The sequence below is a fragment of the Ursus americanus genome, chromosome 1 (genome assembly GCF_024610735.1).
Source record: "Ursus americanus isolate L20-20 chromosome 1, mUrsAme1.1.p, whole genome shotgun sequence".
NCBI classification, from domain to species: Eukaryota; Metazoa; Chordata; class Mammalia; order Carnivora; family Ursidae; genus Ursus; species Ursus americanus.
Window position 1 is genome coordinate 80,398,715 of NC_142127.1, and position 19,224 is coordinate 80,417,938.

Here is a 19,224-nt window from a genome sequence, read left to right on the forward strand (position 1 = left end):
TAACTAAATAAATAATCTTAAAAAAAATGGTTTTTCTCTTAAGGGAGCCACATCCTCCCACCGCTGGCCCCAGGCTCCCCCAGCCTCATCCTTGCCTCACTGTCTCAGGTGATGCTCTTTAAGCTCTGCTGCCCTTTTGCCATTTCTTTTTTTAAGATTTATTTATATATTTGAGAGAGAGAGAGAGAGAGAGAGCCAGCAGGGGGAGGAGCAGACGGAGAGGGCGAGAGAAACTTTAGCAGAGATCTGCACTGAGTGTGGAGCCCACCACAGAGCCTAACCCCACGACCCTGAGGTCATGAGCTGGGCTGAGGTCAAGAGTCTGACGCTTAACCAACTGTGCCACCCAGGTGCCCCTCCTCTTTGCCATTTCAACTATGCAGGACACTGTCATCTTCGTGGGCTTGAGCCCCCCTGAGGTGCGTGGAGAACATGCTACTCTCTCATAGTCTAGACGAGCACTTTCCCAAGAGTGAGACCCCTTCTTAAGGTCTAAATGCCCCAAAGACGTTCCCTATGACACTTTTAATATGAGAAAACACATGGAAAGGAAAAGCTATTAATTAAATAGATTTGCGTTTGATTAACGGTGATAGCATCAACATGCATTGAAATAATGATAATGAGCAGCTAGTATTTCTTGTGTACTTATGTGCCAGGTATTTGGCTAAGTGCCCTACACACCTTATCTATAATCCCCCCCCAGCGGCACAGGTGGAAATCATCGTTACCTGGAGGAATACACAAGGAAACCGAGGCTCAGAGAACTTAAATAACTTGCCTGAGCTCACCCTGCTGAGAAGCAGGGGCCAGAGAACGCAGCGTGCCACTTGCTCTTGCCTCTTTTATTGACTTATGCTGTGCACAATGCTGGCGGGCCTAGGAATTCCCCAGCGCCGGGTTACTCAGGGCCTCCTGGGACGGGAGGGAGTCAGGCGGGAGTCACAGGCTATGCGGAAACTAAGGCCGGGTGCCTCGTACTCAGCCTGGACTTGAGCTCCAACGTGTTGGCTGGGACGGGACCCTTCCCGAATGCAGCCTTGTTCTTCTAGCATCCCTCAACCCCCTTGAGCAACGTGTGCCTGAGTTTGCCTCTGCTTGTCCCCGGGTCCCCCCGGAGGCTGGAGGGGTTAACAGTTGAGAACTTGTTTGCAGACCATTAGAAACAATAATCACCTTGCCAGTAACCCGATCTACCTCCAAAGAAGGGTCTTGGTTTTAGCAAACAGATTAAGTGGCCCCGTGAAGTGGAGGGGTGGAGCTCGGGCCTGAGTCAGTTCCTAACCTGCATTTCTTCTGGGCCCTTGGAATTTGTGTGGTGATCAAGCCAGGCCCAAGGGCCACCTCTGGAGCTCACACCCTTCTGGCTGCTTCTTCCCCCTGTAACTCTGAAAACTCGGAACTTGCCCTGGATCTGACACCGCCCCAGGCACAGGAGCAAGTAACTCCCCACGAGGGCCCCTGGACCGCGCCTGCGCACTGAGTCCTCACGGGCCGGGAGCCAGGGGCCGCGTGGTCTTCCCTGGTCCTCGCCGCTGAGCCTTAGTGCTGTTGTGCCCCCCTTCCTGGCGGAGAGACGGAGGGACAGCTGTGTGCGCGAGCCAGCGCTGCTGGGTCCACTCTCAGGAATTGGGCAAGCGAGTGGTTAAACATGGCTATTATTAAAAATTAAATAAACCTATAATTACATAAATTATATTTAAAACAAAGGTAATAAGTACTCGAAAGTCGTCACTTCCTAATTAATTTCTTATGTTTCATGGGTGTCTGTGCTTCGGGGTTCTTCACGTCGGTCGTGTCCGTATGGTGGACTTTCCGTGCCGCAGTGTGCTACCCCACATGTGTCCAGGCCCTCCGTTTCCTTTTTTTTTTAAGTTCTTTTTTTTTTTTAATTTTTATTTGACAGAGAGAGAGACACAGCCAGCGAGAGAGGGAACACAAGCAGGGGGAGTGGGAGAGGAAGAAGCAGGCTCCCAGCGGAAGAGCCTGACGTGGGGCTCGATGCCGGAACGCCAGGATCACGCCCTGAGCTGAAGGCAGACGCTTAACGACTGAGCCACCCGGGTGCCCTGGGCCCTCCCTTTCCTGACGGCATGTTGATCCCTTGAAATCGGCCATGGTGGCGGTGTTGACACCCCAGAAACTGGCAAATGTACAAATTGGGGCTTGTATTTCCCCCACGGCCCCTCCTCCCTCCTAGCTGTTTGTTAAACATTGACCAGCGTCCCTGTGCTAAGAGAGGGAGACTGACTCAGCAAGGTCACAAGCATGCAGTTGGACCCCGGGGAGCTCCCCGCTGCGCTGCTCTACATCTTAAAAAATAATGAACATTCACAACACGTTGATTGCAAGGAACTAAATGAGTTGAAGGAGGATCAGTGGTTAAAGATGAAAAGACTTAAAGATACAATATGCTACGATCGCAGTATGTGCCCTGTGTGGATTCTGATTAAAATAAACTAAAAAAATGATGACCTGTATGAGGCATTTGGAAATTGGAGCCCTTACTAGGTATTTGATGATATCCATGAATTATCCTGATTTTTTAGGTGTGATATGGTATCATTTTTTAGAGCACTGAGTATTTCAGAGGAAATGGCATGCTAGGGGAGATGGGCTTTAATAATCATTTAAAAAGTGAGTGCGCTTACAGGCTAGTCCTTCTCAAAACGTGGTTCCTGGCCCACAGCGCCAGCAGCACCTGGGAAAATGCCAGTTCTCAGGCCCCACTCCAGACCGGCTGACCTGGACATTCAGTGTTAACCAGCCCCCAGCGTGGCTGACTCTGAGGCCAGCTCCAGTCACAACGGCTGGTTTAGATGAAACAAGATTCACCTTGAGTTGATGATGGATCCTTGAGGCTGGGTGACACACGGATGGGGTGGGGAGTCGCAGGTATGGGTGAAATTTTCTCTAACAAAACGTCTAAAGAATTAATAGACACACCAGACAAAGGCAGTGTAGGTCTGACGGGAGGGGTCCTGGCTGCACAAGACAGATGGATTCTCTCCGATGCCTTCACCGCATCGCATTGGTACACGTGTCTTTGTCTTTTGAATTAAAAATCCAGGTGAATGTCTGCATGGGCTCCTGACTTTAAGCAGCTGTTCGTGCTGGTCCCCCTCCTGCCAACCCCGGTTCCTCGGGTTTCTCTCACCCACCCCGCCCCTTCATTTGAAGCCCTTGTGTTAATAAGGTTTGATCCTGAAATCTCCAGTCGCTCAGAGGAGCAACTATTTTAATTTTCAACTTCCACCGAAAGCTGTGTGACTTGAAAACAGCCACCCTCCAGACCTGATTATCAGCTACAGACGTGATGCAATTAATTAACGATATGCAGCCTCTCACCACACGAGCTGCTTAACTTCGAGCCCATTGTAGCTCTGGTTTACTTAGCAGATAGGGCCTAAGAGCCTCTAACTGTTTACCTCCCTCTGGAGGGGCTGTCCTGGGCAGATGAATTCATTAGTTGGTGTTTGCAGAACGGCAGGAAAATCCTCACCCCCCCCCCCAAAAAAAGCATTAGGTGAGTTTTTAGTTCTATTTATTTATTTTCTGTGTAAAAGGTACTGAAAAACTGAACTTACATCCAAGTTACGTTGTTCTGTCCCGCCCTGGCTGGTTTTCCCCAAGTCCTGACCCGTCCCCCGCTCTCCACCCCTCCTTTCCTCCAGCCCATTTTTTTTTCTCTGTCTCTCATTTCCGCTATTTCTCCAACTGGAAAACTCTTTGGATTTTGTCCCAGAGGATGGAAAAGGTCTGTCTGTCCATTAGATGGGATATTTGAGGATTTTTAGTCTTTTAGGTTTAAATGCCAAACGCCTTCAAATCCGTGGCTTCCTGGTACTCCCACCCACCCCACCTCCAGGAAGCTGGCCTTTCCTTTTTTTTTTTTTTCCTTCCTTCCCCACTTCCCTTCCCTCCCCTCTCTTCTTTTTAAAAAACAGCCCTGTTGAGGCTTTGTCAAGAAATAGCAAGCACATTTTTTTCTAGAAACTGCACTTCCCAAAACTCTGAAGAAGGAAGAAGAGGAGCCGCCATTTTCTTGCAGACAGGGAGGCAGAAGCAGAACGGGGGGGCGGGTGGGGGGGGGAGGAGGGAGAAAAGAACATTTTGGGGGCAGGGAGGACATTTGAACTCTGCCTCATCTTTTTCAACTATTCCTCCTAGAACAGGATTTCTGAAGTGCGCTCTATAGGGCTGTGGAGGTGGAATGCAGGTTCCAGGGGCCACACTCTAAGCCAACCGAATCAGTTTCTGGGGACGGACTCTGGGCATCTGTATTTCTAGCAAGCTCCTCAGACCGTGTGGAAGTTCACTGACCTTTGAGCACCACGGATCCAGAGGGCAAGGCCCTGGGTCCTATTTACTGAATGCTTTCTGGATGTCAGGTTCTGCACAAGGGAGGGAAATGGCTTCGGCTTTGGTTTTTGAAAGGCCAAACTCCAGGCACCCTTTTAAAAAAATGAGTACTTCACTTTGTTATTTTATATTCATGGTATTTACTGGGTGTTTGGTATATGCCAGGTGCTTTATAATCCTCACAACCACCCCGATCTCTATTCTTGTACCCATTTTACAGATGAGGAAACAGATGTGGAAGAGGTAAAATAGTTTTCCTACCTCACACCAATAACCTGTGGTATCTTTCAACTCCTGCATTTCTGGCTCAAGGCTGAGCTGTTCTCTCCCAAGCTGAACGGCAGTGACCCCATTTCCCACACCGGAAACTGAAACTCATGACTTCACAGGTATGTTTTTGTTTTTACAGACAACTGTTCATAATATTCGCAATCTGGAAGGTCTCCTTCTGTCCTGGGTGTGTGTTAGTCTGTTCTACACTTTGTAGCATGTCGTTCCAGTCAGACATGGCGGCAGTCCTGGGCCCACTTTGCCGAGCCCCCAGGGCAGGAGACCCCGGCCTTCCTCCCCTGATATTGGGGAGTTATGAACCTATTTTAAAATTATTCCACAATAAAAGTAAATCACAAGTTCCCATTTACTTCCCACCCCCATTCTCCTCAGGAGCAAGTTCGGTGACCAGTGTAGGGTGTTTCCTTGGAGACCTTTCCCTGGCTTGTGCACATACGATATATTTCTTTTTCTTAACATAAATGGAAAGGTATTGTGTATAGCGGCCTTTTTCATGTCATGATTTATTGTAGACTTTTCTTTGCCTACCTCATTCTTTTTAAAAACATATTTGCATTTAAAAATATTTATTTATTTGTATATTTATATTTATTTATATAGAGAGAAGACAGACAGCACGAGTGGTGGGGAGAGCAGAGAGGGAGAGAGAGAACCTTAATCAGGCTCCATGACCAGTACGGAGCCCTATGCAGCGTTCGATCTCACAATCCCGAGATCATGACCTGAGCTGAAATCAAGAGTCAGACACTTAACCAACTGAGCCACCCAGGTGCCCTGCATTTTTTTTTTTTAAGATTTTATTTATTTGAGAGAGAGTGAATGAGAAAGAGAGAGAGCACAAGCAGGGGGAGGGAGAGGGAGAAGCAGACTTCCCACTGAGCAGGGAGCCCAACATGGGGCTGGATCCCAGGCCCCTGGGATCATGACCAGAGCTGAAGGTAGAACTTCGCTGACGGAGCCGCCCAGGCATTTTTAATAGTAAAGGCACACTGAAGAAGTTCAGTGATGGGAGGAGAAAGAAGGGTATTTTTAAGGCATAATTCAAAAAAAAAAAAAAAAAAGGATGATGGTGGGTTTTTTTGTTTGTTTGTTTTGTTCTGTTCTGTTTTTTTTGTTTTTTGTTTTTGTTTTTTTTTTTTGAGAGAGAAAGAGAGCAAGTGAGGAGGGGCGGAGAGAATCTTAAGCAGGCTCCATGCAGAGTGTGGAGCCCTACTCAGGCCTCAATCTCACCACCTGGAAAGTATGACCTGAGCCAAAATTAAGAGTTGGATGCTTAACTGACTGAAACACCCAGGCACCCCTAAATATTTTATTTTTTTAAGTAATCTCTACAGCCAACACCGGGCTCGAACCTACAACCTCGAGGTCCACTGACTGAGCTGGCCAGGCGCTCCTAGAATGATAGTGATTTTTGAATCCAAGTTGAAAATACCTTTTTTTTTTATTGTGGTTAAATATCCATAACATAAAAGTGGCCATTTTAACCATTTTTAGGTGTCCAGCTCAGTGACATCAAGCACATTCATATTCGATCGCCACCCCCCCATCTCCAGAACTCTTTCATTTTCCCTCCCTGGATTCCATACTCACAAAATCCCCCCCCGCCACTCCCCTGCCCTGGCAACACGGTTCCACTTTGTCTCCCCGAATCTGACCGCTCCAGGGTCTCCTGTAAGCGGGATCACACGGTGTCTGCCTCCTTGTATCGGTTCATTGCGCGTAGTGTCACGTCTTCAAGGACCATCCCTGTGGCAGCGTGTGTCAGAATTTCCTTCCTTTAAAGGCCCACAGCCCCTCATGTATATGCCACATTTTGTTTTTCCCTCTTCTATCATTCGTTCCCACCTTTTGACTACTGTGAATGATGCTGCTGTGAACGTGGGTGAGCAAAGCTCTGTTGCGGTCCTCGCCGTCATTTCTGTGGGGTCGGTACCGCGTGTGGACTTGCTGGATCGTATGTACTCCTACGCTCACTCGTTCTTTCTAAGTACCCATCCTATTCCTTCGTCTCTTTCCTGGGTTTACTGGCAATTTAACTTCACTTTTCTATAAACTGCCCCTGGCATGATTTTTAATGGGATTTTAGACAATCTTTATATAATCTGGATGTTCATTCTTTTATCTGTTATACACCTGGCAAATTATTCACATTTAAAAACAACTTTCTACATCATTCCAGATCCAAGCACTTGTCCTTATCTCTGATTATTTAAGAACTATTTATTGATGAGAATTTTTATTAGTCTAAAGATAAGAGCACCAGGCGGCCATCTGGACGCAGCCTAGGGCCTGTCTCACGGAAGGTGCTCTGTAAATGTTTGCTGAACGACTGAATTACTTTTGGACAGCACGTGGTTTCATTAGTTTCTTTTTCTTTTTTTTTTTTTTTTTAAAGATTTTATTTATTTATTCGACAGAGATAGAGACAGCTAACGAGAGAGGGAACACAAGCAGGGGGTGTGGGAGAGGAAGAAGCAGGCTCATAGCGGAGGAGCCTGATGTGGGGCTCGATCCCATAACGCCGGGATCACGCCCTGAGCTGAAGGCAGGCGTTTAACCGCTGTGCCACCCAGGCGCCCCTCATTAGTTTCTTTTTAAGGATTCACCGAGGTCTGTCCAATCTAGAAGCTAAATTAAATCCTTCATGGTACCTCCTAGCACCGCTCTCCTTAAGTTTAACCAGTTCTACCAACTTCAGGAAAAAAAAAAAAATTAAGCCAAATTGCTATAAAAAAATCATAGATCATTCAAGTTTCTGTTATTTGAAAAGCACTGCAGGGAAACTGTCCTGTGGTGGGCTTTGTCAAAACGAAGATAGTGATCAAATAACCCGTAGCCTAGAAAAGTGTGGAAAAGGGACTGTAGTTCTTCACTCAGTCCTCCTGCCTCTTCTCCAGGAAAGATTAGTATAGGCTTAATAAGTATCAAATCATTTGCCGAACACTGTACATCTGGTATTTAATCTTCAACATAATCCTGCAGGGGAACCATGAGCGTGCACATTTGACACATGTGGGGGCTCAGGAAGGCTAAGTCGCTGGCTGGAGGTCACACAGCGTGTGGTAAATGGTAGAGCTGGGCATTCATCCCTGTCCCTGGGGTGGCAGGTGCTGGGATCTTCTTCTCATCTGTGCCCCTGGTACCCCAAGACTGGATCAGGGTTCCTACCAGGAACCATGGCCCAGAGTGCGTGACCTTGCCCAGGGATGTGCATGAAGGGAGCAGGAAGCTGGCTGGGGTTGCAGGTTGGAGTGACTTTTCCATGAACCTCAGAGGCTGGCCAAGCCCTTCCCTCTCCTGAGACTGCTTCCCTGAGGTGCTGCCGGGTCCTGGGGGCTGGAGGCCCCCCGGGGCGCAGCGTGACTGCTCCAGCTGGTCATCCCTCGGGAATGGCTCTGCGCATCTGTGGGGTGACGCCGCCTCCCAACTGCAGCCCTTAGAGAGCTCTGCCTTTTGAACCCTGACCACGCAGGGAATTTGCAGCTTACTGCAGGTGTATGTTTGTTCTTGTATTGCTCTCTGGACTTTGTTTCTTGTCACACCAGACACACAGTGACGTCTCCAGGGCCAGAGGCCTGGGTACGTTTTTTGAATATGGCTCTTCTCAAATACGGCCCTGGACCCAGGTATTGACTAATAAAGTGTATGTTTAGTGCACAACCATTTCAGAGCCTCTGAGACCTTAGGGTTAGCGGAGAATAAGTGGTATGAATAACTGTTCTCAGAGAGGAGAAGAAAGATGAGGGAGAACTTCTCATATTGAATTTTATGTTTCTGGAAAGAGTGCCATGTACCCGTTTGTAAATGCAATCAGCCGAACGTTAAGGGGGGACCCCGCCCAGAGTTCCCGCTACCCTTCCCCTTGTGCTCATCCTAACTTCCAGTCTTAAGTGTAGCTCATTTCCTAGAATTGCCTGCTCCAGGGCCTGTTAAGTAGGAAGCACCCCTCGGGAACCTGGTGGGGGTGGCGGCAGCAAAGGTGAGAAGAGGACCCCCATTTTACTTGGAGGCGTGAACAATTAATCTATCCTTTGGATGGCAATTTAAAATATCATTTGGAATTATCATGCAAATCCTAGAGGGGTTTTGGCTTTTCTCACAAGCGTGTGGACCATTTTAAATGCCAAGACGCCGAGGGGCTCACTTGTGTGCGATTCGCCTGCGCCGTCCTGATTCCCGGCCACCTCGATCCCAGCTGCTCTCATCTTTGAGCTTGTCCCCGGGTGATCTCCTGTTACCTGTATCAGTTACAGAGTCCTCACTGAAAGAAACAATGCTCCTGAAGATGGAAGCCTGCCCCCCCACCCCGCTCCCCGCTTCACTCAAAGTAATGCGCCAGCAGCCAGATGACCCTGTGCCTGTTCACAGCCAGACTGTGGCCCTGGCCTTGCGGGCTCCGGGGAGAGTCATAACTCCTGTTAACAGGAATCCTTTGACAACTTTGGAGGAAAAGAATGTGGACTCGTCTTATTGCCCTGGGTAACCATCATAGATAGAATCCCTGGACTCCTCCAGGTATCCCCCCACACCCAGGTGTGGGAGGCTTCTTTTTCTCATTTCGAGGTAAGACCACATATATCTACACCTGGGAGCCCCAAATCGTGGTTGTCAGCAGAAAGCGCGTTGAGAGAAGTTGGTGGTTTCAGTTAAGGGGAGACAGAAAAGACTGTTTCCGCTTTCCCTGGAAATCTTTCTCCTTAGGAGGTGCTCAAAGGCTCGTCATGGGCACAGATATCCTTCTGAAGCAACACGGTTTGGGAGCAGACTTGCTCCTTGGCCAAGGCAAGGATCAGTAACATCACGGAAGGCTGTGCTGTCCAAGGTGGGAGCTTCCAGCCACAAGTGGCTATTGAAATTTATACTATTTGAAATGAGGTAAGATTAAACATTCATATTCTTAGTTGCACTAGCTATGACATTCCAAGTGCTGGTGGCTTCCGTGCTGGACCGCGCAGCCACAGGACACTTCTGTCATTGCAGAAAGTGCTATTGGACTGTGTCACTCTAGGGCACGCCGCTTACCAGAGGCTGCCTCGCTGGTCCCAGAGGGCGGTGAGCGGCACTGTGGCCCTGAGGGCCCCGCGGGAGGGGAGAGTGAGGAGAGTCACCGTGAGTCTGCACGCCCAGCCAGGTATGTTCACTGGAGTGAAAACTTAATGATACTTTCCATAAACATGTATTTCTTTTTTTTTTTTTTAAGATTTTATTTATTTATTCGACAGAGATAGAGACAGCCAGCAAGAGAGGGAACACAAGCAGGGGGAGTGGGAGAGGAAGAAGCAGGCTCATAGCAGAGGAGCCTGATGTGGGGCTCGATCCCGGATTGCCGGGATCACGCCCTGAGCCGAAGGCAGACGCTTAACCGCTATGCCACCCAGGCGCCCCCATAAACATGTATTTCTTAAATACAGCATGTCATTCAAGGTCAGTCAAACAAGCCTGGGCAATCCTGACACATTTCTGTTGCCTGGGAGTTCATAGTTTATACCTTGCCTGAAAGGGCCTGGAAAGAGGGGCTAGGGACAGGAGAAGTGACAGTAAGACATGGAAGAGATGACGCCCGAGAGATACATAGGCGGTGAGCTTGGTGACTTGGTGATGGGACACTGACTGGACAGGCTCCGTCTTCCTCGTTTCAAGCCTCCCTGAGACTTGCATTTCCCGACCTGGGTGTTTGTGACCTGGCATGGGCCACCATCAGAGAGTTTCACTTGTCCTTTCCTGACTGAATCAGGACGTGCCCTTTTTTTGGGATGGGGGGTGGGGGTAAGGGAGTCAAGGCATCCACCCAGAGCCCAGAACAGTCCCGGCAGCACAGCAGGGAGGGAGGAAGAAAGAACCACTTGGAGGGTCCCTCGGGCCGGTCTCCTGACTAGCAGACGGCGGGGAAGGAAGCCAGTGTGTGTGCAGTGCCCGCGGGCCGTGTGCCAGGACTCGCCCTCTTGACAGGATCTGTCTTCTAACCCTCGCCACACTCGTCACAGTGCCCTAGGGCCAGCATAGCGGCCCCTCTAGACACACACACACACACACAGAGTGAGCTGGCCCCGGGCCTTGAGCCACCTGCCCGGGGCCGCTCGGTCATCAGAGATGTGGATTAGAACTCTGGTCTTCACGTTCCTGGACGTCCCCCCACTATCCCACCCCAAGTAAATGCCTGGGAACAGTCCCCAATTGTTTTTTCTGCTTGAACTTGAAACATGGAAAAGCAAAAAAGAGGAGGCATAATGGTTAGACATTCTGGGTAAATTCTGAGGGCTTTGTTTCTAAGATGGGGAGGGGCGACTTTGGTGAAAGCTTGCATGGGGAGAAGGTGTAAAATAGCTTATTTGGAAAATACATCGATAAGAGTCTGGTCTGACCCAGAGAGAGGGAAAGGGGAGACCTATTTAATGCCTTTGAAGGGAAATAAAAAACACGAGTAGCAGAGTGAAGGAGGTACGAGTTATGAGTTGACTCTGTCAGGCTTCCTTGTTCCAAGAAAACTGTTAAAAAGTAGCAACACATGAATATCCTAGTTCCCTGGCGAGTCCACCTTGGTGAGTCTCTGCACTTTCTGGAAAATGTGGTATGGGCTAAGTGGGAGGTGGTTGGTGGGGGAGAGAATATGATTATGAACGCCAGTGAACTTGGGCATCCAGGAGACCAGCCTAACTTTAGGGGGGCTTCTTTGTCTCAAAGAACTTCCCTTGTCCCTCAGCTCTCGCAAGCCCAGAACACTTCTGATGGTTTTAGGAATCGGTGAGGGGGAAGAATGGGAGGGAAAACACAGGGAGGTGACCAGCCCATGGACTGTCTGACCAATGCTTGGAGTGGATACCGGCTCAGGAGTGAGGGCTACTTTCCCAGGTTGGTCCTGGGTTTAAACTGGAATGTGAATTTTACCAGCAGAAAAGACTCTGAACATACAAAGTCCATGGCCGTTGGGCCCTGGATGGAAGAGCTGGGCCTCTGGGGGCATCTTCCGGGCTGCAAAAAGGGCTAGGCTGCTCGAAAGGTACTTGAAACAAATAAAACAGTGACTCTAAAACGTACCCATATGTCACGTTCTTACAGAAAAATACCCTCTGTAATTAGTTACAAGCTTCAGAGAATAAAATCCAATTTACCTGTCAAAGAGAAAGGCTGAGCCGCCCCCACCCCAGGCTGCTCGGGCGGTGGGGGGCCGGGGGGGACATGGCTTGCAGGCCCTTCCCTCCTCTAGCCCCTGCTTTTCTCCTCCCGCCCCCTTTATTTGTGAGGACTGGGGAAAAAAATAGGAAAGTTGGAAAAATCCTCTAAAGACGCACAGCGTTCCAAGCACAATCAGGCCACTAATTGCCGTTAAGCCCCAGCCCCTTTTTGTGTTCTGGGGGGGACTTCAGTGTGTAGCAACCACTTGGGTCTTTTCATGAGTTCGGGCTAACTCCTGAATAGCAGATTTTTTTCCCTACTCGTTTCAACATTTACTTGCTGCCCACCCTTCTTTCCTTCTGCCTCCATCTTCAACTTCACCTTTTCCTTCTGTCCTATTTTTTTTCTCTCTCTGTCTCTCTCTTTTTCTCTCTTTTTTTCTTTCTCTCCCCCACCACCCCCTGCTTTATTCTTTTTGCTTTTCTGATAGCATTTTTCTTCTGGCGTGGTGTTTTAAGTCTCTAAATGAAACTTGACTGCCCCCACGGCCGGCTGGAGAAGCACAAAGCCCTCCCATTCCACTGGCTACAGTAACGCCATTGTGTGTCCTAACAATGCACTAATTGGTGGTGACAATTGTGGGGCTGGGAGGAAGGGGGGGCGCTCTTTTCCAATCAGCGGGCCACCGGGATAAAAGGAGAGGAGGAGGAGGAGGAGAAGGATGGGAGGCCCGGGTTCCTGGTGAGAGGGGGACCGATCCGCAGAGAGGGCGCCGTACTTGGGGCTCGTGTTGGGCTTTCTAAATTAATAATACAAATGAAGGAGAAAAGAATTGTTTTGTGGAAAAAGTAGACTTTGCCTCAGACAACTTCAGAGTCCTGGTGGGGGGGGGGATGGTGGTGAGTCCCCCTCAGGTCGACTAGGTGGGAAGGGATCTGAGTGGCCCCCACATCTCCGTCCGCTGTTCCAGCATTTCCACTAACAGATGGGAAAGTTGGAGAGGCCCGTGAGAAGAGGCTCTGAGGGAAGCTGTCCATGGGTTGGTCGAAGGCAGGTGTTGAGGCTGGTGTGTGGTGATGTCCCCGTTTCCACCACATTTCTTAGCGAGGGGATAAAGCCGGAAAGGGAGAAGGCTGAGCCGTTCGCTGGTGGTGCATTAGCCTCTCACAAAGTCCGGGAGCTCAGGACGGCGACTGACCTTTAACTGGCCCAGAAGTGGAGTCGGGCAGGATAGTAGACCGGAACACAGTGGTCACCAAATGATGCTGCTCGACTCCCGGGGCCTGCTGGAGAAGGCATGAGAGGCCCCAGAATGTCACCCAGAGCCTGTAGGAACCTCCCAGCCACCTGGCTCCAGCCGACACCCTTCCTTTGCACAGAATGACTCACCTTCCCAGACCAACGTCAAACGTGCCCTCTCCCGGAAGCTCCTCTCGGCCAGGTGGGGTTGACCCACACCCTCTCTCATGCTCTCGCTCTGCACCCTGAAAACCACTGCTCCTGACCTCTCGTCCTCTCTCCTGTGTGTGCCAGGCCCGGGGCCAAGCGTCCTCATCCACACCACTTCACCTAAATCTCACGACAGCCCTAGAACTGGAGGATGATTTTTATCTCCATGGAGAAGGCATTGGGGAAACTGAGGCCTCTCAGCCTCCCTAAGAGGTTCAGAATCGCACTCAAGGTCCCCCAGCATCAAAGCAGAGAGGCCCGGAATCTATCTGATGGTTGCAAACAACGGTGCTGGTTCCCAGGCCCTATTTGCTTCCATGCTCTCCTGTCCCCGTCACTGGTCTCTGGGGGCCGAGGCTGTGTCTTTATGGTCTTTGCATCCCTGGCACCCGACACAGCGCTTGACACACAGGAGGCCTCCCGAAAGGTTTGCTGACTGAAGGGGGAGGCAGGGAGGGCTGAATTATTGGCAGACCTCCTCTCTGTCCCCTTGGGTCTCAGACTTGAGCCTGCCTCAGAGTCCCCTGGGGTGGAAGGTTGCTCCAACACAGATCCCTGGGTCCTAGCCCCCCCCCCCCCCCCGGTGCAGGTGGAACCCGAGAATGTGCCATCCTAACAGCTTCCCAGCTGCTGCTGCTGGTCCTGCGACCCCAGCCCGACACGGCTGCTCCAGCTCCAGCACGGCGCTAATTCTGCGGAGGGGAATCCTTTCCTTCGTTATCTCTGTCGTTTTGTGGCCTGAGATCAGAAGTTTTATTAAGGAGAAATGGAAGTTGACAAGTTTTGATTATAGTAATCTTCGGCTTCTGCGGGCTTTAAGTAGCAATCGTATCCAGTAGCCATTTATATCTGATGGGAAAAAAAAGCCACGTGCCCAACTAACCGCTCTGCAAACAGCGGCATTTTCTAGAAAATATCTGGACTGAGTCTTTTACTTGGGAGGACTCAGTCGCACAGCCCTCCCTGTTTTATGCCTTTTAATTTTATTTCATGAATATCTAATGCTTTGGAGGGACATGCTCATCCAAGGGAGAACGGAATGAAGAGATTTGAATTCTTGTCTCTTTGGTGAGGGCATCGAGGGGTCAGGTGAGGTTTGAGGAGCCTTCCCATGAGGACCAGAGTGTCAGGTCAGCTCCAGAGCCCATGCCCTGGGTCTCAGCACACGCTGGGAAACGACAGATGGGACCCTCTGCCACCCCTGCGAGTCAAGGGTTCTCGCTCTACTCGCTTCTGTCGGAACCGAGCCTCCTCCCTGAGCACATCGCGTCAGTCGGTCCGCGTTTCAGGACCCTTGGTGAGCTTCTGCACCACGCTGGGGCCGTTGCCTTGGCACAGCCCTCCGGACACAGAGGCCAGGGGTGGTGGCCGCTGGCAGGGTCGCTGTCGTGTGTTCACGCTGCAGCGTCTGCTGGGAGCCTCGGTCGGGACAGGACGGCAAATGGACAGCGAAAGGGGACAGATTGTGAGGGGACATAGTGTGGGGAAGGCTTAGTGTGAGAAAGCAGCTCTGGTTCATTTGAAGACAGAAGCCATTGTGGCCGAGTTGATAGACTCCAGGGAATAAAACCCCCAGGTCTTTGGAAGAGCGGAGTTCAGGGCGGCTGCGAGGGAGCTGGGTGAACGGAAGTCCCCTCGAGTGGCTGCGGTCCAGGTGCACGCTCGGCTCCCGGCAAGGTCGCACTCCTGCGGGCCCAGCTTGGGCCCGGCAGTCACACTCTGGCAGGCCACCAAGATGACCTGAAATGGACAGCCCTGAGCTCTGAAGGAAGGGTGGGACACCCGTGACTTAAAGAAGTTGGGGGGGGGCACCTGGCTGGCTCAGTCGGTAGATTGTGTGACTTTTGATCTGGGGGATGGTGAGTTCAAGCCCCACGTTGGGTGTAGAGATCACTTACAGAAAACAATAAAACCTTAAAAAAAAAAAAGGTGGAAGGAAAGCTGAGGAAGCCCCAGAGCCTTTTACAGTTTATCAAGCCTTGGGGTGGGGGCACCTCATGGTCTTATTTTTATTTTGCAAAAGCTTTACTGTTTGAATAAACAAAACAACAAAAGATGTTTTTGAATAATAAGATGAATTTGATTTGAAACGGAGTATTGGATAGGAAAGAAACATTGTTAATTTTGTTAGGTGTGTAATGGCATTGTGACTATGCAGAAAAAAATACTTTATTTATTTATTTATTTATTTATGATTTATTTGCGAGTGGGGGAGGGGCAGGGGGAGGGAATCTGAAACAGACTCCCTGCTGAGCTCAGAGCCCCCTCCATGCTGGGCTGAGATCTTGACCCGAGCCAAAACCAAGAGTCAGAGACTCAACCGACCTAGCCACCCAGGCACCCCCCCAAAATACACATCTTTTTTAGATGTGTACTAAAGCATGTGGGGGGATAAAATGTCATTATGTCTAGGATTTGCTTTGTGGTATTTCCTCAAAAAAGTGAAAAATGAAAAACAAGGCTAGGTGGAACAAACAAGGCAAATCTAATAATTTTTATCTTAAACAATGTTTATTTTTATCTTTGAGAATCTTCATTGGAAGCATCCTGTGGGGGGCTTCGCGTGAGCTGCCTATTCGGATGCCAGGGGGACCGGCTGGGGGGTCCAGGCAGGGCTGGTTTCCAGGGCTCACGGTCTGTGGGACCACACACTGACACATGGTCACCACAGTGCTGGCCTCTGCTTTTCCCCTTTCCCCTTGGCGTGGACTTGAACGTGCAGGTGCAGGAGTACCTCCCGAGACACCTGTCATGGGGCATCTGCTCTGGACAGTGGGCTGCCGATGGCTGCTTCCTCTGTTGCCTCGCTCCTGGGCATCGGTGAGAAAGCCATCTAGGGAAGTTGACCCAGTTTAGAATTCAAATTCACTTCCCTGCCTATGCAATTGGAATTTATTTCCTCTGCAAAAGTCTTGAATCTCAGCGCAAAATGCCTCTGCCTGGGCTTGGGTCTGCATGCGGGGGTCGTCACGGACAAAGCTCCTGGTTGATTTTCCCAACAGTGTGCACCTCGTGGTATCCGTGGAACCCGGCGTCATTAAGAGCGTGTCATCACAATACAGTACAGAAGCTAAGGCAATTTGGATGTCCTTGGGCCCCAAATTAATATGTGCTTTGTATAGTCTTGTAATTTGGGAGGCAATTTTCCATAACACAGTGAGAGATGCTCCTTTATACATTTGAGGTAATTTAGCTCAATGTTCATTTGAAAAAATTACTGTGCTAATAGCAGCTCTTCAGCTTCAGAACAACAGACCGTCCTGGGAGGACACGGAAGCCGCTGAAAGTGATTCTCCTATCTGTCTGTCTGGGAGCATCAGCATAAAAGCTGTTGGAATTTCCCCCAGACCAGCAGCTGTCTGAGATTGTATGGCAGGATCCGAAATGTGGCGTGAACTCGTGAACTTGAGCTAATTTGCATAAAACCAGGAGCCCTCAGTGAAGGAACAGGAAATAAAGGTGGGGTTACGAGTTTCCCTGTTGTCCAGGTAAACTGGAAGTCACTGCCCGTAAATCAGAACTCCTGTATGTTCAGCTATGGGAACCCTCTATTCTCCCTGCTGGACGATTCTGGCCAAGCTGTGAACAAATAGAGGCTGATGGGAGAGCATGAACTCTCTTTCTGCTGGGTGCATTTTGCCTCGGGCTTCCTACTTCTCTGTACCAGAGGCCTTTGTTATCCTGGGGGAGGAATAATACCCTACCCCTATCAGAATCCAATACAATAATAAAAAATAAATTGAAAACATTTCTTCCCCCAATCAGGAACGTAGTTTCGAGTGGTGCTGCTTTATAACAAATCCCAGGTAAGGCCCGGTAGACCCAAGTTCATTTCTAGGTGCATTCCTGCCCCACAGCACTACTAGCTGCCTAGAGTGATTTTGAATTGAGTCATTGCTACGGTGGCTGTCTTCCATGTGATAAGCATTGTGGGCATGGAGGAGATGAGGATTTTTAAGACTGAACCCTTTGGAAAAGCTCATGAACGAGGAATAGTTGTCATCAAAGTCATTGACTTTAGAAAGGGAAAAGAGGGGGATAATCAGAAGGGGGAATGAAGCATGAGAGACTATGGACTCTGAGAAACAAACTGAGGGCTTCAGAGGGGAGGGGGGTGGGGGAATGGGATGGACCGGTGATGGGTAGTGAGGAGGGCACATGTTGCATGGTGCACTGGGTGTTATACGCAAATAATGAAGCATCGAGCTTTACATCAGAAACCAGGGATGTACTGTATGGTGACTAACATAATATAATAAAAAAACATTAAAAAAAAAAAAAAGAAAGGGAAAAGAGGGAAGAACTGGCTTCTTCTATTCACCTGTAACTGGCAATTGAGACTGAACGTCATCAGTTCAATAGGTGCCTGCATTTGGAATGACTCTGGTTCATTTTCAAGTCTAGTTCTTCTACTGAACCAAGGCAAATCTGGACACAGCTCCAGATTTCATGAATTTCCCAGATCTTTCTGGGCAAGAAGCACCTGGTGCTCTTCCATTTTAAAAACCACTCTCAAGAGTGATGAGGGTCGTGTTCACTGGATGGGCCTGAACTGGGGAGCCGACTCTCACACGCATGTGTGTGAGGACAAGGCAGCAGAACCAGGAGGAAGGAAAAATTGAAGGGAGAATACAAGGCTCCCTTTGTAGCCAGCTTAGTCACCTGTGGCCATGACCTGGCCACTTCCATTCACTAGGCTGTCTGGCGATAGTGTGTGCTGGAGAAATCGAAGCTGACCGCACCCTGGGAGAAAATAAAGGGGGTGTAAAGGTGAGGTTTTATGGAAACGACTGCAACCTCTGAGCGGCACCTCCAGAGTACTGCTCTGCGTCTGTTGGGTAGAAGGGCGGCAGCAGCTGCTAGCTAGAGGGCAGCTTGGGCCGTGCAGTCTGTCCACACCCCTTTGCTGTCCTTCCCAGCGCCGACCACCAGGACGCCAAGCAAATGTTTATTTCAGGGCAACTTGCTTCATTTCATCTAGTGGTTCTTAACTTTCAGAACACAGGAGGATCACCCAGGGAGCTTTTAAGAAATAAACACTTGGGCCCCATCCAGAGAGATTCGGATTCAGTTGTCTGTGATGGGGTCCTGACATTTTGCTTCTGTTTTTGTGTTTCTGATGTGGGACCCGCTGATGAAAGCCATCATCTTGAGCCATCATCAAAGGACAGGACAGGGGAAACAATGAGGGGAGATTCAAATCATCATCTCCTGGGGGTGGGGAGAGAGGAATAAAATAGTGTCTCTTTCCGTCCTTCTGAATACATCTTTGCATATCTTCTGTCTGGTAACGCCAAACGTCCTGGAGTTACCCGGCCACTGCGGTTGACTATAGCGGGGGGAAAGCTGACCAGAGCTGCGAATCCGATGAATCCCTGCTCTGACTGTATCGAGTGTCTGGTTTGGTTCTGTGAAACATTAACCCGTTTCTCTTAGATCGCGGATTGTAGCAGGTTTCTTGTGAGGATGAAGTTCAGGTGTTCCTCAGACAGAACGGGCGTGAGCCCCAATTGGTCTCCTGAGGGGGGACGTGGGGGGCTGGGCAGGAACACATTTAGGTACGTCTTAGGGAGTGAGGCTCAGGGTTCACCTTTGGTAAATGTTTAACCAGAAGCACCTTTACTAGTCTTCAATGTCTGTCTTTGAGAAAGTGAGTTTAAATGGTGTTTTGACAGTTTCCTATCGCACAGTTGTTACACCCCATGGCCTTTGTGGTGGCAAAGCAAAGCCCAGCCCAGGTTGGGTGGCACACATAGTCCCCACCACGTCTCAACACCAGACGACTGCTGTCTTTCACAGAAACCCCTACTCTGCTTTTCACTCTTTGCCCCCCAAATATGGTCTTCAGGAAGACCAGCGTCCTTGCCTAGTGGCCTACTGCCTGTCACTTGTCCACCTAATTCGGAGAGCACGGTGGCGAGATGGAACCAGGGCAAGGAGGCTTGGGGCGGAGCTATGCACGGTAGGAAGACCTTCCACGCACAAGCTTCGGCGGGTTTGTCTCAGACC

At 49.7% G+C, this 19,224-nt stretch overlaps 1 long non-coding RNA gene across 1 annotated transcript in view; it reads left to right on the forward strand.

The window, feature by feature from the left end:
- LOC148110808 (uncharacterized) overlaps positions 1-19,224 on the forward strand; it is an 81,532-nt gene that overhangs the window by 26,697 nt on the left and 35,611 nt on the right. Inside the window, exon 2 of the long non-coding RNA XR_015724839.1 lies at positions 4,583-4,751. This is a non-coding gene — a long non-coding RNA (uncharacterized LOC148110808). The remainder of the gene's footprint in view (positions 1-4,582; positions 4,752-19,224) is intronic.